Source organism: Cavia porcellus, unplaced genomic scaffold (assembly GCF_034190915.1).
Source record: "Cavia porcellus strain 051 isolate PalLab524CR breed Dunkin Hartley unplaced genomic scaffold, mCavPor4.1 scaffold_12, whole genome shotgun sequence".
Taxonomy (NCBI): domain Eukaryota; kingdom Metazoa; phylum Chordata; class Mammalia; order Rodentia; family Caviidae; genus Cavia; species Cavia porcellus.
This window is the reverse complement of record NW_026947495.1, coordinates 23895011-23918154: the sequence shown is the minus strand read 5'-3', so window position 1 is coordinate 23918154 and position 23144 is coordinate 23895011. Positions and strand designations below refer to the sequence as shown.

At 36.3% G+C, this 23144-nt stretch overlaps 1 protein-coding gene and 1 non-coding gene across 10 annotated transcripts in view; one reads left to right on the top strand and one right to left on the bottom strand.

Annotated features, from left to right (window-relative positions):
- Nckap5 (NCK associated protein 5) overlaps positions 1-23144 on the top strand; it is a 949190-nt gene that overhangs the window by 375747 nt on the left and 550299 nt on the right. The gene's annotated exons all lie outside the window — the stretch shown is intronic.
- Positions 22336-22438, bottom strand: LOC111754214 (U6 spliceosomal RNA). Its single transcript, XR_002788920.1, has one exon. It is a non-coding gene; the product is annotated as a U6 spliceosomal RNA (small nuclear RNA).

Below are 23144 nucleotides of genomic sequence, written 5' to 3'. Positions count from 1 at the left end.
ACATTATGTTCATTTATAAGAGAAAAATAAAATGTGACACCTAGTAAGGGCTTAGAACAGTGCCAAACACACAAATTGAGATGTTAGTGGCTGTGGTCTTTAATATTTTTTTTATACAGCTCAGGACTGCATGAGATGGCCCTTTTCACTTTAACCTCACCTCTGAACCTCCTGCCAACTCCTCAAAGAGTACAACCATTATAAGGAAGTTATAGTTTAAAGCAGTCATATGTCTTTTGGAGTGTGTGCCCTTCATAAAGATGATGAGAGGTGATACTTGTCTTTTCTTTGATACGCAAAAAGGTATTCATAAGGTAAGCCTGTTTAGTTTATAAGGAATACCTTGGAAGTTTCGGTTAAAGTTACATTAATCAAGTGCAGGGGAGGTATTGTGCTGGCCTTCAAAGGATTCGAGGATAAAAAACAGACTTATTTTCAACTTTCCAGCTGCGTGGGGAGTGATGATAAGTAACAATAGCATAGTAATAAGATGCATCATCATAATATACGTACCTATGACTTATGATGCCTTAGTGTGTGTCAGATGGATATTATAATTATACCTTTGAGCCTTCTCAAGATGATGGTCTTGGTATCTGTGAAACAGATTTTATTTTGTCTATTATATGAGTATACAATAAAAACATGTCATACTGAAGTATTAATAAAGTATTACAAGTTGCAAAGTAGAATCATCCTACCAGTTAAGTTTGCCTCAGGTAGTTTTTGCACAGCTTTGAGTGAATGGTTTGGAAATCTTGAATGTTATTTCTTTATTGACTACAACTTCCAGGGTTATATTTGGAGTTAACAATCCCTTGATCCCCATACTCTGTTTGCAGTGTTACAGAAATGAGAAAGAAGGATCGGACTTTGCTAACAGCCCCAAAGAATTTATTCTTTTTCCTTTCTAAGTTCTATGTGCATTTTCCTTGCTAATGCCTCCAGGGAAAATGTCTTACCTCCCTTGCAAGGTGCCTTCTTACTCTAAAGAGCATATTAGGATCAATAATTTTTCTGAGCGTTTTCTTTAATTGAAGTTTTAGATTATCAAATATTTTTTTCTGATTTAATTCATATCAGTATCACATAAAAAATGGTAAAAGGGGCATTGTAAGTGAAATAACATAAATTAGTTCAGCTTACCGAGATCAGTAAAATTCAGTATCAACACACAATATACATTTAATGGAAATTTGTGTCAAGTTAACTTTTTCAAGTCTATTTCCCATTCATTTTTTACTTTTAGTCTCTTTTTTTAAAGCTCAGTTTGTTAAAACTAATACTATATTACAGTTCTCTCTACTTCCTCTAAGTGACAGATATACCAACTCAACTATCACTCTGCACCTTTTTTTCCATTAATATTTTATATAGTGGACTATTAACTATTTTATCATGATGTTTTTATTGTAGAAACCCAAATTTGACTAAAATATTACAATATTAAAAGAGTATTACATACAGCTACTAAATACTTTTTTGTAGGAGTTTTATCTCTAATAATATTTTGAGGAAGACATGTATTGTCCCAAGAATGCACAGATAGTTTTATAGCCCAACATATACTGTGTTCCAGTGTAAATGAATTACAGCAATAGAAAGTTCCAACCAAATAGCATTTCCACACATAGGAAGATGATGTCCTTTCCTACCACCTTTCAGATTCATTTGTTTCATTTGTTGACTCAAAGAAAAATATATTTATGCACAAAATAGCTAAGATAGATATACAGCTAGTTTTTCTTAGTTTATTATAAAGAATGGTTGTGCTAATATTGTTTGAACAAAATATTATGCCTATATCTTGTACTCTGAATTGCTACTAGGAAGACAGCAATATGCAATATATTAATTATTATAAATCTCCTAATCTGTTTTGAAATTCTGCTTTATTGTTTATTTTTTTCTCTTTAAAATGATATAAAAAATTTTAAAAAGAATGCTAATAGGTATCTACATGTTAGGCGTTGTGTTTAGCTTAGAAAAGTAATTGTTACCGGTGTTTTTATTCAAACAGTGAATATTTAGCAATGGAAAGTCATTAATTCTTAAAAGAAATAAAATTGGTATGCCTACTGATTTTAATTGCTCTTAGGTAAGACTTATTTTAGGTTGCCTTATCCTTTTTTTATACCATTTTTTAAATTAGTGCTTTCATTTTACTGCAACTTGGGGAAAGTAGAAACGTTTGTTCTTTTGTACCTTCATTTATACTGATTTTTTTACCCCTGAGACATTTCCAGTTGCCTTTTCTTGTTCAATACTTGAAACTGAGTGATTAATAAATAGCTATTAAAAGAAGAAAAAAAAATTTACTATATTAGGAATTAGCATTTTAACATATTCCAAAAGGCCTGCCCCTCTTTTTCTTCACTCCCTGTGTCATGGTTTATGTCTGTGTCCCCCAGGCCTCATGAGTTTGAATTGTGCATTTGTTATTGGTTCATTGTCTAGTGCTTGATGGTGTCAGTGCTCCACCCACAAAGGGGTGGAGCCAGGATGTGATGTAATGGCAGAAAGAAGGTGTGTCTCGCTCTTTGCCGATTCTGGTTTGCTGTTTGCAGCCACCATGAAAGGTGGCCAGCCATGCCTGCCTGTCTTGGAGCCTGTCTTGGACTAAAACCTCCAAAAACTGTAAGAAATAAACCTTTCCTTTCCCAGCTTTGGGCTTCAGGTATTTTGTCTCAGCAACGAGTAAAAAGTAACTAAGACACCCTGTAAACCATTCTACCTACCTTATATCAAATTAGGAATAATATCTTCTTTTTCATTAGACAGTTCATTTTAGGGTTTGTTGCCCATGACCTGTGGTTTCTTATCAGATGTTTCACAGACCTTTTAGGACCCCGATGCTCTTTTGTAGACATCCCTTACATATATTGCTAAGTTAATTACTCTAAGAAGTTCATTTTATTTCAACTTGTCTCCTCCTTCCTCATCCTAAACAAACAATTAGAGAAACTCACCTGATTTTTATTAAAAACATCTAATACTTACCCTGTATAGGATCTTATTCTGGGTTTCATGAATTTGTGGTAATATAAAATGTAATTGTTGTGCATTTACTGTAATATTGTCAAATACAAATATCTTCTGAGAACTTACAACTTAGAAAGTAGACACGATCATGTAAAATGCCAAAATACTTTGTGTGATACTGATGAAACAAATGGAGAAAGAAAAATAATGCAAGAGAATTTAGAAAATGCAAGAGAATTTTGAAAGGTGAGGTGAGATCAATGTGGTTGGGACAGGCCCCTGGGGAAAAGGAAATGGGAACTGACCCCAATGGGGCTTAGACATGAGGAGAGGGGCAGAGAACAAGCTGATCCACAGAGGTGGGGGGCTAAGGAAAGGACATGGGCAGCACTGGAAGGAGGGGTAGAAGTTCAAGGTATAGGAGAAGAAAGACTGTTTAATATGGGTAATCTCATACATCTTAAGCAATTTGGACATTATCCTCTAGGTTGTTATTTGCCAAAATATTATCTTCCTGGAATAATAATTACTCTGGGTATTATAGGTATGTGAGTCAAAACAGGTTGTTATGCTTGAAAAAGTGAGAGGACTTAGGATAAAATTAAGAAAAAAGTATTCTGTGCTGTTGGAAGCTATTGATGGTTTAGCATCAGAGGCAATGCTGGTCGATGGTGTCACATAAATGTGACAGTGGTGCATAGGCTGGATCTGAGTGGGGGGCAGTAAGTTATTAGGGGGCTTTGGCTCTGTGAGCCAGACATGATAAAGACATGGACAGGGGGCATAACTTGCAAACAGGAAAGGAGGGACAGATTTCTTGAGTTGTTAGCTTTTTAGAATAGAGAATTTCCTTTCTTCTGTGTCAGATGAAAAAATAAATTGCCAAAATACAAAAACAGAACAGTGGCTCACATTTTGGAGATTATTTTGCATTAGAAGCTTTATGTAGCCCACCCTTTGGATTTTTATCTTTTATGTGATAGTCAAAGACTGTGAGACACTGTAATTGTAATCCAAACCCAAGGAAACAGGGTTTTCTTCATAGGCATGTTCCTTTTGTCACAAGTGTTCTGCAGTCCAAACACTTTCTCAGTGTAAAGCACTTAAATCTCTATCTACTTGGAAGATGTAATTCAGTGCAAAATCCTTGAGTTCAACTCTCAGAACCACAAAACAACAGCAGCAGCAACCACCCAACTCAAACCAGCTCTTCCTATGTCAGGCAGCGTGTCATGTGTTAAGACTTCCCTAAATGGCACTGTGCAGTCTTTAGCACTAGCAAGTGACCTGAATGTGCCCGGAAAATAAGTGTCTTCAGTATTGAAGACAACCTAGCTCTCTGGCCTTGTATACTTTGACTTAAATCATTTTGAAGGAATTTATCAGAAAGGACTGGGAGCACATTATAAAGATCACACTGATGTTGCCTCCAGCTTTGTTGGATTTGCTCATTACTAGAGATACAAGACCATCATTTGTCTGTCCTTTTTCTAAGAACTGGTCTATAGTTTGTTAGGTCTTTACAGTCTGTCTTATCTACTTGTGTAAAGGTAAGCATTTGGCCCATCAGCCATTGATTGGCTGGGCATGGTGGCATATACCAAGGAGGCTGAAGCAAGAGAATTGCTGTGAGTTCTGGGATATCCAGCCTGCGATAAAAAGTGAGTTCAAGGCCAGCCTGAACTTCTATCATGTCTCGAAAAGTAAAAAAAAAAAAAAAAAAAAAAAAAAAAAAAAATTACATAGACTAATGATGTTGTTCATGATTTTTTTCTTATTTTTAAGGAAAGGTTTTAATACTTCCCAAACAAGTGGTAGGATAAAGCAGTATTTTAAAATATAAAACTGCACTGTTTTCCCCCTCTTGAATTATTCATTAGAGTAGTTATCATAAGCTTCTCAGTTTTCTTACTTACTTATAAATATAAATGCATTGAGCTGCTTAATTGATAGCTTATTCTCCACATTTACTTATTTCCAATCCTATGGTTGTTACAACTCTAATCCTGTATTTGGTAGTTTGAAAATGATTCAGAGTACTTGTGGTCATTAATATGAATATTTCTTTGAATATTTTTCTCTTTTATTGTTTATAATTCCATAAGGTATCTGAATCCTTTTTATTTTCCCATTACATTTCTTATCTGTACTTCACATGGCTTTGAAAACCCTGAGTTATATTTCTTTGTGCTTTCACTTGACATATTTCTGCCTACTTGTGTTTTATTATATTAACTTGTGTATATGGCATATCAGTGTCCTTGAAGAGGTTTATTCCAATCCCTAAATTCTTTATTTGGCTGGGTCAATTGGATATATTCATTATATCATTGTGAAATTTCTGCTTGTTGTCAGCAGTGATTATAGGTGTTCTGTAGCTCTGATACACAGAACTCTGTAGAGGGCAAATATGAGGCCTGACACACTGGGTCTATCGCATGCCAACTGTAGTTTAGCCAGAAGTCAGTGGCTTCTGTTAACACACACATTTAAGAAGGTGTGGAGGATGAGGGCACAGCTGAAAAGTGACATTTGCCTGTGCCAGTTGTTAACTGCCTGGCTTCTAGTGTTCTAGATTAAAATCGATATGAGAACTTTAAACTACAGAACATGTTTTTCTTTAGTTGTAGCATCATAATCAATAAGTGGGAAATAATGACATCTTTCTGCTTACTCATGTAGCCACATTGATTTTCTAATTAAATGTCTGCTATCATTTGTTCAAGATGTTTTATTAGGTATTTATGATACTTTCTTAATCCCACAAATTGAATATGCATTTGTAAATGTGGATTTAAGAAAGTTTTTCAGAGTGTTGTATTGTTGGATAAAAATATGAGCATAATGTATTATTAATATCCATAATAATAAAAGCTATAATAATATGAAAAACTTGAACAAGATGTAGCAAGTCAGCCATAATTACACTAGAATATTTGCTACATTGGACGTACAATTTTTCCTTCTAGGATTATTAGTTCAAAGAAAGGATTTCATCTGGAATCGCCTTTGCATCTTCTATATTTTATGTAACTAGGTTTAGAAAAGTTGTTAAATGTCTCATTTGTTCAATGAACAAATTCCTGTTGGTTTTCTATTTAAACATACACATGCAGTGTACATATTGTGTTAGTGTAGAAATTAGTACCATTATAAAAGTACTAAGTTGTGCATAAGAAATCAAATAGATGGGATTATATTTCTACTTTTACCCTTGGCCTACATAAAGTGTTGAACACATTAAGTCGGTTGCTTTAGTCTTAATTTAGTCATTGTTCCTTCCACTTTGAAATATGAGCCACCGTATTTAGTTTATTTTTATAGTAGAAGAATATATATATAAGCTTTAGAGCTTGTAAAGGAATTCTTTTGAATCTTTAAGACAAATCATTTTCTCGTTACCATTTCATACTCAGGAGTTTTCACATTATTGGTTCTTTAATAAAACTTAATAGTTTTTAATCCTATGGTTTAAACTTTGTGCATTTAAGTGTTACTGTTTGCCTAGATTTTACTTCCAATGAGAGAATGCTATACAAATTGGAGCCCCTCCCAGGGTCCTATCTAATGTCTCCAGTGGACTGTTATGATACTCTTAGCTGCCATTATCCACCCACCAAGCAGAGTTCCCTTTATGAACATCTTGGTTCCCATGCAAATGAACAGAACAAACAGCTTCAGATGGTTACTTCTGCAGACAGTCATACCCATTTTGTAGCTCCTTGCTTATATTTAGCCAGCACACTAGGTGACCTTTCTTTGCCCGTGTCAGGAAAGTGAATATTCATGTATACATTCTCTAAAATCTATCACTCATTTCCTTATTCCTAACCCCACCCCTGCCAGGAACAAACTAACATATATTGGTGAGAAATGTGGCTATTCCTTGGAAACTAGGTGTTCTGCTTTTCAGGACTTTGTCTACAAAAATGTTGATAAAGAAATATTAAGTAGTTGTACTTGAGTTTATTTTATTTTGCATTCTTTACGTGATGTGTCATGAAACTCTGGAAACAAAACAATGTTTTTATGAATATTTATATATATATAAACACCTGGAAAAAATTAGGAAAATACAAACAGTTGGGAACTGAGAACTTCTTTAGAAACTGTGACATAGGGAAACTTCAAATCCGTTGAACAAATCTTCACACTTGGATAGGATTTAGGTCTTTTTTGTTTCTTTCTTTATTTACAAAGTCTGTCATAGCTAGTATTCTAATTGCACATCCTCATCACTACAAAAATCTATTTTAGTTTCCTTTTTTGTAGAAGAAAATTTTGGGGGGATACTCAGTTTCTTGTTAAATTTCACAAAGTAGTGATTAGTTTAGAAGTTGAATTCTAACTTCCAGGCTCCTAGTTGAAAACTATTTTTATTATAATATGTGCTTCTATTTATGTTGTTTAAAATATGTTCAATTAATTAGTAGAGCTGTTTTTGTTGTTGTTCAATTCAATTCTCCAACTTTTTATCAGAAACCAATTATTCTGAATCTGCCTGACTTTGGATAAGCTACTTAGCTTCAATCCAGCCTTATTTGCAAATAGGTATCTTAATGATCTCGAACTAGTTGTAGGAAAGATTAGATATATGAAAGGTGAGGTATATGGTTAATGTTAAAATGACAGCTGTCCCCTTTCTCCTCTATTATTATTACTCTGTTATCCATTTCTGCATAAGAAACAATCCCCAGAATGAGGGTTTAAAACAACTACCATTGCACTGTCTCCTCTCTATACTGAATTGATTGGGTCCCTTGGGGAGTTCTCACTATGTTGCTTGGTGCTTCAGTGGGGATAGCTTGAAAGCTGGACTGCTGGGGCAGCTGAGGCTGTCTTAGTATCGTTTCTCCACATGATCTCCTTACCAGAACTGCTTAACTTGTGGCTCAGGGGAAAAGTGGGAACTTCTAGACCTCTTTAAGGCTAAGTTCTGAAACTTGCCAGTGCATCACTTCTGCCATGTTCTGTGGACTACAGTGACCCCAGAGACCAACCGATTGTACCATGGCAGGAATTTATACCAAGGGACTAAATACCAGTAGGTTCTGATACAACATTGGAGTCCAAATGCTATAGGCATCTTTCTCTTATATAAGGTTTTAGAGAGTTGTTTTCAGGCTGCAACAATGAATGAGATGGCACTTGTTTACGTAGAGGATTTCTGCTTCTCTTTTTAATCACAGAGTTGAAAGAAGGCAGATAACCTGGTTGTCCTAAACAGCATGCCAAAGCCCAGCTCTGTTTTATACTCTGAAGTCTGTATGGTAGAAAAATCTGATATGGGTCCTTCAGTGGTTTTCTGATAATATATCCCAAGTCTCATAGGAATTTATAATTTTTAAAGTACTGTTACTTAGATCTAACCCCTTTTTTCCTCTTACCATAACACATGTTGGTTTGGTGTGTACTGTGTTCTCATTTTAAAGATAAAGAAATGAGGACCGGGGATTTAAGTAATCTTCCCTGTAACACATACCTTGTAAAAGTCAGTACTTGAGTTCCAGCTCACAGCTCCTGCAAATCCAGGACATTACCTCCCTATCTCAGTTTTATTCTAAAAATAAATATGATGAAATGAAGGAAGGGGGTATCTAATGAGTGGAGGGTACTGAAAGGATACAGAGGGCATTGGTGTGAGTATAGCTCTCAATGTAATTCCTCATTGTGCTACTTCTACCTGTGTATACTCTAGTGTTTTTCTGAGCCATTCATTTTTTTTCACTTGAGATACAGTTTCTTTTGTAAGACAGAGAAAACAATTCTTGTCTTAAGCTCTTCATAGGTTTCTCATCACTGTTCATTTAAGTAAATCATATAAAAGATCCAGCAAAATGCTTGGTATATAATGGGTATTAGAGACATGCTAATTTTCTCTGTCTCCTTTTTTCTTAGTGTCTGCTTTCCCAGGCTTATACAGAATTGAACTTGAGTTATATTTTGAAATATATTGTGCATTTTAAGTGCACTTTGTGTCATTAACAATGATTGGAAGAGTTGGGGATTGCTTACCTGGCTGCCCAGCAGCAACTCTGCTTACTCACTTAAGGTTGGCATCTCTGCCCTGAAATACTAGGCTTCTTATTTTGTAAGATAGTTGGTGACAGGAATGAATGTGACTGGCCAGATCATCACCTTTTAGGCTGTAAAAGTTACTGGTTGCAGATCCATGTGGTTGGCCACCTGCTTAAGGAGATGCTAAAGGATGGTGGCTTATTGTAAATGGCTGTTTGAGCAGATAATTCTAAACACTGGGATGAATTTCCACCAACAGCAAGTAAGTCACAAATTTAATTTTGCAGATATGCACCAGGACTTGAGACTTATGGAGCTTGTATGGAAAACAAACTTTCTGCATTTGTATTTGGTGGTGCTCTTGTGTAGCCTGACTGTGGTCTCAAGAACTCCTGATTTAAGAGGGTGGCTGAGTTCACTCCATCCAGGGAGGTAGGAAAATCTTAGTGAGCTTCTTTTGCCAACATCAGTGACAGGGCAGAAGAAACATGTCATTGAAGTTTAAAGGTGACCGTTTCACAACAGCAGTGTTCTACACAAAGATCTCTTTTGATCTGATCTGATGGTTCATGTGTTGCAGAGAAGAGCCAAGCCTCAGCCAGAGATGAGATTCTCTGAGTTATGGCATTATTAGGATATAGAACTTTCATGTGTCTTCTTGGCTATGACTAGAAAAAGAGCCCTGTTGTGACAGGGGAAGCTTGAAGTGTCTGTCTTTTGTGCAACAGCTAGGCATGATTACATCAGTACCAACTTGAGCAGATGCATTTATTTCTCTTTCAAGACCTCTGGGCAGAGATTTTACAGCTTTTCTAAGTAGTCTTTGCCTCCAGAAACTCTATTCTTATTGCTAATACACATCTTTATCATCTGATAGTCAGACTACTGTTCTCTTGGTTGTTTAATCACCAGATGTGGGGATTAGAATGTCACTGTCTTGTGACTAAGGTTGCTGCCTTTATTAGGAGGACATTATTAACCCATTGCAGCTATCTTTCCCATAGAGCATGCAGATTAATTTCTTGAACTTAGGTTAGGTACATCATTTTTTTCCCTAAAGAAATTAAAATAACATTTTAGTGGGTTATGGCTGTGGCCAGGTATTATGAGACTTGTTTACAATTCCAGAGACTAAGACCTTGATTTTAGAGAGCCACTCAAATATTGTCTACAAAATAGAGTTGATTTCTTGTGTGACAGAAATATGCATTTGCATCATATCTAGTAAGCATTGCTATGAAAAGGAATGAGCTTTATAAAATGTTGAGTTATGTTTCTTTATAGACACTGATTTCATTTGCATTTTCTGAATTTCACATCTAAACCTGCACTATTATTGAGTAGCAAACTTCTGCCTTAACTTAAAGTTGGATGGAATGTCTTTCAGAGTCAAAATGAATGATTTTATTTGGCTTTTTGGCATCTGCTGAGTACTAGATGGGGTTGTTCTCTGTAAACCCCTGTGCCTCCAGAGGTCAGAGTCATGTCACCACACAAGGACCAGTGTGTTTGGTTAAGGCTGGCCTGTCTCTTGGGGAGCTCAATGGCAGCATTATGGTCTGAGTCAAAATACATAGTTTTTCAGTTTGCTATTCTACTGTTTAACAGTGACTAGCTACAGATGTTTGTTTTAAAGGATAATAAAAGTTAATCTCAGGGAATTTGTTTACAATTTAGGTTCTTTTCCATTGAGGAGATAGACAGCAGTAAGACACGCAGGAGAGAAGTATCTGCCTGAGGTGCCATCAACCTCATCTCAGCTGCCTATCCACGTTTCCAGAGGTGGCCCTGGTGCGCTTTTTCGCAAGCTTCTAAGTGGTAGCCTCGCCCAGGCTGTGTGCACAGTTGGTGTTAGGGGTGAGGTAGCAGTGCAGCCTAACAGGATACATCGAGTGGAAAATGTGAAGCAGGTCATTCTGCCCTTCTTGTCCCAGCCTGCTCTAAGCCTAGACTGTGGCCAGATACCTCACTTCACAGGTCAAGGTCCTGCCAGGCTCCACCCCTGAAGGCCATCCTGGTTGACTGCTTCTTCCTTCTTTGTGGCATTTTCCTATGCCTTGACCTTTTTCTTTGGACACTGCTCAGTGGTCAGCTTGTTGAAAGATAAAATTCTTCCTGATAAAGATTTGTCATGTAGCCAAGAATTAATATTACTTTCTCTTGGAATATTTGCACATTTAATCAAAGGCTGAAAGGTCAATGTTTGTCCTTGTGATCTTAAGTCCCTTTCCTGATGTTTGTCTCAAGAACTGAGGTATTCACATAACCTCTGCTCTGTTTAAACATGTCTTCTTGGGTTGAAGCTAAAGAATGACAGGTCTTTGTGATGGTCTTTGAATTCCAGTGGCCGAGTCCTGCCTTCTCATTTGGATTCACTTGTCAACCATCCTCTTCCCACTGTTTGCAAAGCACATTGGCTGTCTGTCTCCCTTTTCCAACTAAATGACCTCTCATCTTATAGGACTTAGCTTAAACTTTCTCCCTTCACAGACTAGGTCAGGGCCCTTGCTAACAGTCTGCCCTTTGCTTCCACAGGTATCATGTTTTTCTTCTTTAGATCTCATCACATTTTTGCTCTTCAGGTCTGAACTTCTTATTGGATTTTTAGCTTCATGATCTAGAGACAGTATCCATGGTATTCATTATTCGATACTGATGACAAAGCTGAAATATGGGAACTCCTCAGTGTACATTTACTGGAAGGAGACAAGGAAAGAGAGAAAGAAAGGTGGCTGGGGAAGGAGGTGGTTCCTGGAACAGCCTGAGAGGTGGTATGAATTCCTTTCGCTTCTATAACAATTGACCATAAACTTAGTAGGTTCAAACGATATGCATTTATTATTTCACTATTTTTGTTAAATTGTTGCATTTTCTGGAGCATATTCATGGGGGAATGGAGCCTATCAGCACTGGTATAACCAACACTTCTGCTTCCATTGCCATTGATATTTCTGTGACTTGGAATCTTCTGAATTACTTGTATAAAGAAATTTCTCATTATACTGAGGCCATCAAGTAATCCAAGATAATTTTCATATCTCAAAGATTTTTTTTTAAATTTTATTTAAGGAGAAAAAAGAAAAAAAAACAGAAAAAGGGTACAAGTTATACAGAATTTCAGAAAAAATAAACAGTAGGAAATCACTAGTTAATTACATATTGTCATCTTAGAAATAGTTGTTGAAGTTACAAAATTAAAGCATATAGAGGGGACTTTCAAACAGTGAGACTGCAAACAGTTTTGTTCAATGATCCAACAAATTGTACAATGACAGTTACACATTTTGGGTTTTATTACTCCCACAGTTCTTACTACTTTTTTTTTTTTTTTGAAGAAAGTAAAACCAAATGTGACATACCAGGACAGAGTTAGTCAAATCAAAAGGATGGACATAATACATAATGTAAAAACAAAATACAAGGTGATCAACAATGGTTACCATAATGCCTCTTGTTATCTTAAAAAGAATTGCCTATGTCATCAGTTATAATAAAATTGAACAAAACAGTAAAGAATAAGACCAATAAAACCAAAACATTGGAGACGTTAGAGGACTTCAAAAGAAGATAATAGTCAACCAGAATGGGCATCACAAGGAATCTTATTGTCTTCATAGTTGTTGCCTATACTTTCAAACTTGGTACTATCAAGCATAACAGAATAGAGGAAAATCAGTCAAAACAAGATGGTGAGAGCAATACAGAGTTTCAAATCAAGTTAATAGGAAATCAAAGTGGATTACTATAAGATATCCTGCTATTTTTAATTTTTCCCTTAATTAAAAGGATAAAAATGAAAAAGTAGATAATAAAAAGGACATTGAGATAAAAAGAAGGCATAACAACAAAACAGCGCAGGTCAAAACATAGGCATTTAAGCAAAATAGTGTTTCACCACAAGATAATCTCGATATAATAGTAGTTACCATAGTGTCTCTTCCCTAAAAATCTTTGGGTATAACTTCGTATGCTGTAGCATTAAACATATCAAGACAATGTAAAACGGTTCAAGAGAATGACAGTATTACAGGGTATTTGGAATCAACTATCAGAAAATGAACAATGGTTTCTGTATAATCTCCTTGTCTATAAAAGGTTTTGTTTATATTATCACATGTAATAAAATCCAATAAGATACAACACATTAAAACCGATGGAGACAGAAGAACAAAAGCTTGATGGGACTTCAAAACAAGAGGATATTAAATCAGCCCTACCTATTATGATGTCTTGTTTTCTCCAAAATAGCTGTTCCTACCATCCAACCTTCTCTGCCTCATTTCTCTTGAGCTCTTTTTCTGTCATTAGTTGTCAGTTTGTCCTCTTCATTTCACTTTCTGCTCCATCCATTGTGGCCGCTCTGCCACTGTTTCTGGAATCTTGGTATTTTTCATTTTTAGAATATCCTGCAGTAATCTCTGTAGAGTTGAATTAGTGGTTGCAAATTCCCCTAGTTCCTCTTTATCCTGGAAGCACCTTGTTTTTCCATCAATTTCTAGGGACAGTTGTGCAGGATATATCAATCTTGGCTGGAGGTTGTTATCTTTCAAAGCTTGAATTATTTCCCCCCCACGCTCTTCGTGATTTGATGGTTTGTGCCGAGAAGTCTGCTGTAATTCTGATGGGTGTTCCCTTGTAAGTGATCTGTTTCTTATCTTTGATAGCTTTTAATATTCTGTTCTTACATTGGATTTCTGGAATTTTGATTATTATATGCCTGGGTGTAGCTCTGTTTGGGTTGTAGGTGGCTGGGGTCCTGTATGCCTCATACATCTGAGTATCTTTACCTTTTGCTAAATTAGGGAAATTCTCTTGGATTATTTCTGTGAATAGCTTTTGTAGTTCATTTGTTTGAGTCCCTTTTATGTTCTTTTTTATGTACTTCTTCTTTTATGTTCTTAATTCTTAAGTCATAGATCCTCTTATCATTTTCTAGTCTTTGTATTATTGCTGTTTGTTTTCTTGTTATTTTTAAGAAATTTTTCATTTCATGCTCCCACATTACAAATCTGTCCTCCAGTTCTGATAATCTATCCTTAGTTTCTTTCAAGCTGTTATGCTAGCTTTCAATAGAGGTTTTAGTTTCCTGGTAATGTCTTTGAACCTGCTTCACGTATTCTATGTTTTCTCTATTTTCTCCACCAAACAATTCTCCCCTTTTTTTCTGTTCTTCCATTCCACCATCTGATTTTTTTTTGGGTGGTGCTTAGCATTTCTCTAACTATTCTACTTATTTCTTGCTTTATTTCATTAAGTACTTCATTTTTGAACTCGTCTATGAGGCTCCAGAGATACTGCTTTATGTCTATAGGTACCGTGTCCGATATTGCATGTTTTCTGTCTTAATTCTCTTTTGCATTTACCTTTCCTGGATCAGTGTTCTCAGGATTGGGAACTGAGGACCCTTTCTTGTTGCTCCCTTTTCCCATACTTTTTGTTCCTTCCATACAGGCGTATGTAGGAGGCCCAGTTTTGTTTTTTTTTTTCTCTTTGTCTGTTACAGTTTGTTTGAATCTGCCGGCTAGGTGTTCCCGCCCACTGCAGTGTACTAGGGAGACACAGACCTGGGCAGCCTCTGCTGGGCCCTCCCCTCCAGGTCAACCTACTGAATGCTTCACTGCTAGGGTGCACCGCCAGGCGCAGGGACCTGATTTGGGCTAGCCTACTGGATCTTAGTCCGCCGCATCACCAGGCCAAGTGCTCCCCACCACTCCTGCTTGAGAGGGGAATATGCGGCAAAAGTCACTGCAGGGCCCTGTTCCGGCTAGTCTGCTTGTTCCCAGAATGTCCTCTGTTGGAGCCTCCTAGTCTATGAAAGGGTCCCCATTTCTCTCACTCACTGCAGGTCGATGCAGGGCTCCCTGCCAGTCCCGCTCTCAACGATTCCAGCTCTCAGAGCTTTCCTGCATCTCTCTCCCTACTGTCTGGACTGGGACGCAGTAGCGGCAGCAGGAAATTCAAATCACGGCTTCCAATGGTGTGGGATCCAGCTTCCGCACTGAGATTTTATCTGTTCCTGTTATAGCATCAGGATTGCATTTCCAGTTGGTTTCTCTCAGCTTAGTTCATTCCTGGATTGACAGGGTACATCTCCCCTCACGTAGGACTCCTCACAGGACACCGCTTCTGGATTCTAAACTGGTAATCTCAGAGAGCCTCCGTGGCTGCTGTTATATGTCCGCCATGTTCTCCCAGAAGAACCCTACAAAAGCCCTTTGGCACATAATGTTCCAGAGGGTAGGATGCAGATAATAGAGGGTAGGATAGAGGCAGAGACATAGTTTTGCCAATTATTACTACCTTAATGCAGATGAAAAGGTGTCTGGGACATAATGCAGATTATGGGTCTGAAGAAGGGAATGATTACAAAATCAGCCATAGTGTAGGACCAGTAAATTTAAATGCATGCCCCTGAGAAAATAAAAAAAGAGAGAAAATAAAATATGGGAAATGTTTAGGGTTATTTCCAGTCTAAAACTTGGTAATGGAGAGAGGGTTAGAAATTGCAAATTAAATTTAAGAAATTAAAAACGAACTTCCTCGAGACCATGAGTGAGTCCACTGAGCTGGTGGAGAAACGGACCTGAGCACCAGGGTTTCAGACACATACTGTGTGAAAGGTCAGAATGAACACTGACAACAATTGTGAACCTGTGCAGTGCTCTGCTGTGTTAGGAGAGTGTTAGAGCTGCTCTGTAGTTCAGCATTATCTTGAATTCTGCTCCTACATTTCACAAAGTATGAAATTAAGGTGTAGAAAGTACAATTGGATTAATGAAGTACCCAGTCAGCTGATACCAGGATTTAGATTTCGAATCAGACACCAGGTTACAATGTGCCATTCTTCCAGTGGCTGTTTGTTCTCTGAAATTCACTTATCTTGTTGTCCCACGTCCTGTTCGTTGCTTATATAGAGAAAAGACATGGGAGAGAAATGTGGGGCTGGGGCACAATTTGATAGTCTCTACCTAAAAATAGGAAGATGCCTTTTAGTGGAGTTCTGAGTGATTCAGTCTAAGGATGAGATAGACCAAAAATCCCTTTCATATAGAAAACCAAGCATGGTAGCACATACCTGTAGTCCCAACACTTGGTAGGCAGAGGCAGGAGGAGGATTGCTGTGAGTTTGAGGCCAACCGTGGACTACATAATGAGTTCAGGGTCTGCCTGAACTAGGAAGGCAGACCCTGTTTCAAAAAAGAAACAAAATAAATAAATAAATAAATAAATAAATAAATAAATAAATAAATAAATAAATACCTAGCATATAGTACAAAATAGAACAAGCACATTCCTCTAGACTTGGATATAGATTTGAAATGTAGTTTAAAAAAAAAAAAGCAAAGACATGGCACACTTGGCACACTTCATCAAGGGGACAACATCTTCCCCACCTTCTTCTCAGAGTGACAGAAATGCAGTCCAGGGGGCTGGGGATTTAGCTCAGCGGCATAAGTGCCTGCCTTGCAAGCAGGCAGTGATGAGTTTGATCCCCGGTACCAATAAAAAGAAAAAAGACAAAAAAAAAAAAAGAAATGCAGTCCAAGCAGTGTGACTATTTGAAGTGAAAGCAGCTGTGTTTTGGCAAGATTACTACTGTTTGTCTTTTAGCAAAGAGCCTATTTCCTTCTTCTTCTTCTTCAGAATCTGCACTTTTTTTTTTTTTTTTAAAGACAGAGTCTCCCTATGCAGTTCAGGTTGACCTTGAGTTCCTTAAGTAGCCCTGGCAGGTCTTGAAATCACAGTGATCCCCTACCTTAGCCCTCCTACATGGTGGGATTATAGTCATGTACCACTGTGCCTGGCTTGACATAGCTTTTGGAATGAATTCTTGAGCTGCTTTGAACACTTGATCAATAATGTGACTGGTCAATTAGTGATAATTAATACATAATCTCATGGACCAAGTGATTATAGCTATTCTGACAGAACTTTTAAAATTTCAGTTCCTTTTTCCTAACATAATGACACATTTTAAAGTATTTTTGAGTTGTTTTAGAGTACAAAATGTGAGAAAAATGGCAGTTGAGGTAGCCACAGGAGAAAATAGGATCTGATGGGGGATGGGTGTCGGAAATCACAAACCCTTGGAGTATAGGAAAAGACAGACATATGCAGTACAGGAGGGAAGTGCACACCTAAGCTATTCCAAACCTGCCTATTTCCAGGTCAGCAGGTTTCACGATGATCGAAGATCTTCTCTGCTCCTAGGATACATTTCTGTAAAGAAAAAATATACTTACATATTTGAGTAGGTCTTTAACTACTCAAGGATATGGTCCTGTAATAAATGCTTTGTGTGGCTTACTGGAATGCTTTCATAGTATATTACTTTGGGTTCCTAGGGAGTGTTCCTTTATTTTAAAGAGATGGGGGCGGGTGCATACAGTGGAGGTGGGTTATGAGATTATAATTTAATGTTGTGAAATTTGAAAGGGTTGGGAAATTTTTATGTGATTATAATTAAATGTTGAAAAATGTTAAGGGAATAGGAAATTAACATAGGATGAAATTGTTCTATGCAAAAAGTATTTTTACGGTTCTGAATTTCTGTATCTGTATCATTAATGAGATGATTATAAAATATCCATTAGTCTTACTACAGCTAGATTCATATAGTGAACATTGTGGAGGAACATGACAACTATTAAGACAATTGATTTAGTTGTACATATTTGTGGAGTGCAGTGTGCTAGTTCAACATGTCTATACAATGTGTACTGATCAAATCAGGGTAATTAATGTTTCCCACTCTGTATTGCTTTAATTTGGTACTTTCAAGAACCTTTTTTATTATTATCTATAATCATTCTGCTCTTCTGTGGAAAATGAGAACTCACTACTTCTGTCCCTTCTACTCCTTCTATTCTGAGCATTTGCTAATCACTATTACATACTCCTATTGACTTTTTCTTAAACATCTACAGATGAGAAAGGACATGTTAACACTGACCTTTTTGCGAGTGACTTATTTCACTGAAGAACTAAGTTCTATCCATTTTTGCAAATGATATAATTCAGAGAGAAGACATTTTACAGTTCCTGCTCCAAATTGTGTAATTTGACAATTCTCAAGCAGAATTAGGGCTTATCTGGTGATTTTAATAAATGGAACAGTTTTCAAAACAAACTAATATTAAATAGTACATAGAATGTAAATGAATCAATTTGTAAGATTTCAGGCTTTGCTAGATACCTTGGGCAGGAACAATTAGAATTTGAAAATGGTTAAATTCAAGACCCATTTAGAGTTACTGAGTAGATGCTGGATTGAAGATCCTTTGGGAAATAGGGCATCCTGAAAGGGGTAACTGGCCTCTGAGACCTATACACAAATTGGGGAGGCTTTGATTCTGAATGTAGACTCTTTACATTACCTGGCTGTTTGTTCATTTATTCTGCATTTCTTCCTGCTTTGACCTTCTTTGACCCGTACTTAAGCCTTTTCTTATTCAGTGAATTTGATAGAACTTTACTTTTGGAGGAAAAATTTTCAAACTTTTTTGATTGCAAATACCAGAGACACATTTTATGTTTCGACTATATATGTGTCTGTGTATTTATTTGTGTTTAAATGTGTACCTAATCACAAACTCAAGGATTTGATAAGCAAATGCTATACCCCAAATGTACTGCAGGGCAAGACAGATGAGGCAGTCATTGCGTTGATGCCTCACCTGCGGATCACAGCCCTTGGTTGCATGATCACTTGCAATATGCACATTCTGAATAAGATCTTTGTAGCATAATCCATTGTATACCATCTAGGTCACTCTAAAGAATATTAGTTGCAGCATACTAAAATGATTTTATTCCTTGTGAATGTATTGTGGCCCACAATTCGAAAATGTTTTCGGGGAAATTAATCAATACTGTCGAAGTACTAAATATATCTTTGTTTCAAAACAAGCTTTTCCCTGTGTTATTCTGCGGTTGCTTATTGATATTGTTCTTTTTTGAATAGAACTTGATTTTACTTATTTACCTCCCCAGTGTCTCTTCTTTATGCATCTTCCTGAAGGTTTTTAATTCATTCATGCTCCCTACTCCTTTCGTCCAGCGGTCTTCTCTCCAGAATCATTTCCAATGCTATCTCCTGAGACTGTGAGTTCAGATGTTACTCTTGACTTTATTCTGGGCTCACACTTGCCTCTTCCATGGGGCTTTTCTTGATAATTTCAGACCTTGACCATCATTCTTTCTCACTTCGTGTAGCACAGCTGTTGGAACATATGAGTGTTAACTGCTCCAGCATTACAATCATTTAATGTCTGCTGTTTCTGTCTCCTTGTGTGTGTGTGTGTGTGTGTGTGTTTGTGTGTGTGTTACATTTCAATTCCTCTTCTTCTTTGAGTTATAAACTCTTGTAAAGTAGGGAAATTTTCCTATATTTGTAAACGTTTCGGTCACTTGTAAAATAATGGATTCATCATAGGAAATTGCTGAATAGGCTGATTGAAACTAATTGTGATGTGTTACCTGTTAACATGCTCATATTTTTTCTCTATCTTGTCTGCCTTTAATAAAATTATGTTATCTGTTCATTGAAAGTAGGGATTATGCCTTTAATTTTTCAAAACCATTTATTGAAGCATAACATGCATTTAGAATAGCACACAAAGTGTTGGCATATTGATGTTTCACAAACTGAAAACACCCATGTAACCAGCATCCCGATCAAGAAAAAGGACCCAAGAATATACCTGTGGCCTTCTTCAATTACCAGCAAATAGTATTCTGATATCTGTTACCATAAATAGAGTTTTCCAATAGTTGAGATTTTTATAAGAAAAGTGATGCAGTAGCTGTGTTTTGGGGTTTTCCCCTTTTTCAGTCAAAATTATAATTGTGATATTTATCTATGTTATTGCAAGTAGTTATATATTGTTCTTTCTAGTTACTATGCAGTTCTATTAGCTGAATGCACCATAACTTATTTATATGGTGTGTTGTCATTGGGCAATTGAGTGTTTCCTGGTTCAGTATTTATGTGAAGCAAGTTGCTTACTCTAGGTGTCAAGATATACATTGGGTTTTTTGTTTGTTTTCTTAATAAAATTTTTATCATTGTTTGTCATATTTAGAGTCCCTCAGGAACTGGTTTCTAGTTTGTGGTAGTAGTTAAGAATTGGATCCTTTATTTCCCCCTTCAGATATTCAGAATCACATAGTAAAAAGATCTTCAGTTCTCAGTTGCTTTCCTTTGTCACTTCACATCTGTTGAGTACTATATATGAGTCTGTTTATGGCTCTCCCATTTTTCCTATGGGTCTACTAATTTTATTTTATTTTTGCTTCTAAGTCACTTTCTTAATTTTGTATTTTATAGTAGTTCTTGTATGTCCTGTAGCTTTGTTGTCCTTCTTTAGGATTGTTTTGGGTATCATAGATTTTAATGATTCAAGTATAATGTTAACTGTGCATAAAATGACACTCTATACACAATTCTCTATCAATATGTTTTGTGAGATTGATGGGATATTGAAGAGAAAGGTGCTAATAAAGTTATGAGAAAAATTCATCAATATTGGAGGATAAATTATTCTACTTTGATTTTCTGCAAATTTAAAAATTTCCAAATTTGTAGATATGGGGAAGCGCTTGTATGTACAAATAGACTCTGGAGTGACAATCAAGATGGATTCAAGTTCCAACTTAACATAGCTTCATGTATTCCCTAATTCAAATCCAAATTATTCATCAAATGTGATAGCTTTAGTGTGCAAATACCTGAACTGTAGATGAAGAAGGCTTAGATAAGATGACCAGGTTGAAAAATGAAGCTTCCAATAAGGGTAAGAAATAGTTTTATTTCATGTAGTTTGCAAAGAAGACCAATTGACCTTTGCAAGATAGTTTCCATAGCTACTGGGCAGAATCAAAAGCAAAAGCAGTGCAGGAAGATTTTTCCTAAACCCTCTTCTCTGCATTATGGCAGCTGCCAAGGCAGGCATTGTCAGGAGCTTGCTATTCCATAGATGAAAAGCTGGGAAATTTCTTCAATCAAGTATCTGTTAGAAGCAGGCTTCCTTTTTGAAAACATCACCACAGGTCCAAGATTTGACAACACCTTCCTTTCTGTTCAAAAAAGATGGATAGCAAGGGTTCTCTCTCCAAGTATAGCTCTGTTAAGCAGTGTCCTACCCTGCAATTGAAACTCTTTTGTGTTTTAAAAAAATGGGGCAACTCTTAAATTACAGAAGAATCCATAATTTGCTACTTCTAGATTTTTTAAAAAGATGAATATGAAAAATGATTTATCAAAGGACACAAACAATGATTACTCTGGATGTTTTAATACTGTTTGCTCATCTAAAAATACACTCAAGATGTGAACAAACATTATGATAAAGTTTTCTTTTTTGTTTTGGGAGAGAAAGTACACTCTGAAGATATATAATATTGCTCTAATTTTATAGTCACCCAACATTTATATATACTTGTGACAATCTAATCTTATGTACAATATATTCACTGTGTCATGTAAGCCTGCTATAAAGCCTGCTTCCCAGTAAAGATCTATAAGGTACAGATGAGGAAATACATGCATTTTTGTTTTATTATTTGTGTCTTTCAGTTGAACCCTGCATATTTTTTGTATCTTTTATGGTTTTTACAAGCATGTTTTCCCATTCATTTTTGTTTTAAAGCTGACAGGGGAAAATAACTTCCAAAGATTGTCTGAACATGGTTAAGGATGCACTCTCCCTTAGCTGCATACCCCAACTGCACTTAAGAAACCCACAGTCCAAGTAAGACTTTTAAAATTGCAGGCCATTTCCCTGTAGTAGAGTGATTCCAGGGATACGTATGAATTGATTTTTCTACATGTTCTTTCTGTTGTTTAGAAGAAGAAAACATGGTGTTTAAACAAGTCAGACTCTGACAGTATTGTTGTTTTTTTTAAACTGGATGAGTAATTCAGTAAAAACACTGAGCTGGTTTTGTCATGGTCATTTTTATTTTTAATGTCCAAAATATCCCTGTATACAAATCATTCTTCTCATCCTAAAGTTTATCTAAAAATAAGCCTGGGGAAGACCTACAAGACCAAACACATTCCTGGGGTGTATGAAAGCAAGAGACCTAGTTCTCTGCAGAGAGCTTTGTGGAGAGTAGATAAAAGTAGGAGAGGAGAAAAAGCCATTTACAACTCACAATAAGAAGGGAAGGGACCTTCCTAAACAACCATATCTCAAGTCTCTGGGAACTTCACTTGGAAAGGAATGGCAGTCTCAGAGATACAACTTGTATCAACTGCTGTGTACTAGACAAATGCCTATATTTATAAATACAAATTATATTTTGCAAACAAAATGTAAATAAATCTTTTTTTAAAATATGGAATGCTTCACAAATTTGCATGTCATCCTTGTGAAGGAGCCATGCTAATCCTCTCTGTATCCTTCCAATTTTAGTATATGTACTGCTGAAGCAAGCTTAGGATGTAAATAAATCTTCTTGGGGGATGATCCAAAAGTCAGATGCAAGATGCAAGAGCTGAAAGTCATCATGATTTTGATAACCTTTCTAAGATACTTCAAGCTTCTTAGCTAGAGTATGATGTATGCTGTATCTTGTGATTTTTTTTTTTTTTTTTTTTTTTTTTATTGCTGGGTACTATTCTTAACTCCAAAATAAAACCCAAAAGAGGGCAGGAAAGGGTGTTCTTTGACATTTAAAAGCAAACAATTTCTGGAATGAAGTTCCAAAAAACACCAATAGTTGTTTATAAGCACAGTGTGGGAATCTTTTAAGCAAAGTACATGAACTTAACTGCAACATCTAGCTTACTGTCTAAAAAACAGTTTTCTTTGACTACTGGTTCCAGAGTTGAAGCAGATAATGAAGCCTCTGTTGAAAATTTAACTTTATAATGAGAAAATTGTAAGGTAAGAAAACTTAGAAACTCACGAGTCTCTTAAATACCACAAAGTTTGGTGAAGTTGTCTTTCTTTAAAGTCAATGTTGGGAGGTTGGAAGCAAAGGAGTAAAATTTAGTGAAATGCTTTTCCATAAAACATGATGAGTATTCTGTCCTGAAGGAAAGTAGAGTCCAAAGACAGAAGTCCAATATGTGTTGTGTAAATTGCATTATCAGGGATTGCTTGAAGCAGTCACGTAGTATTTTATATGGAAGTTGT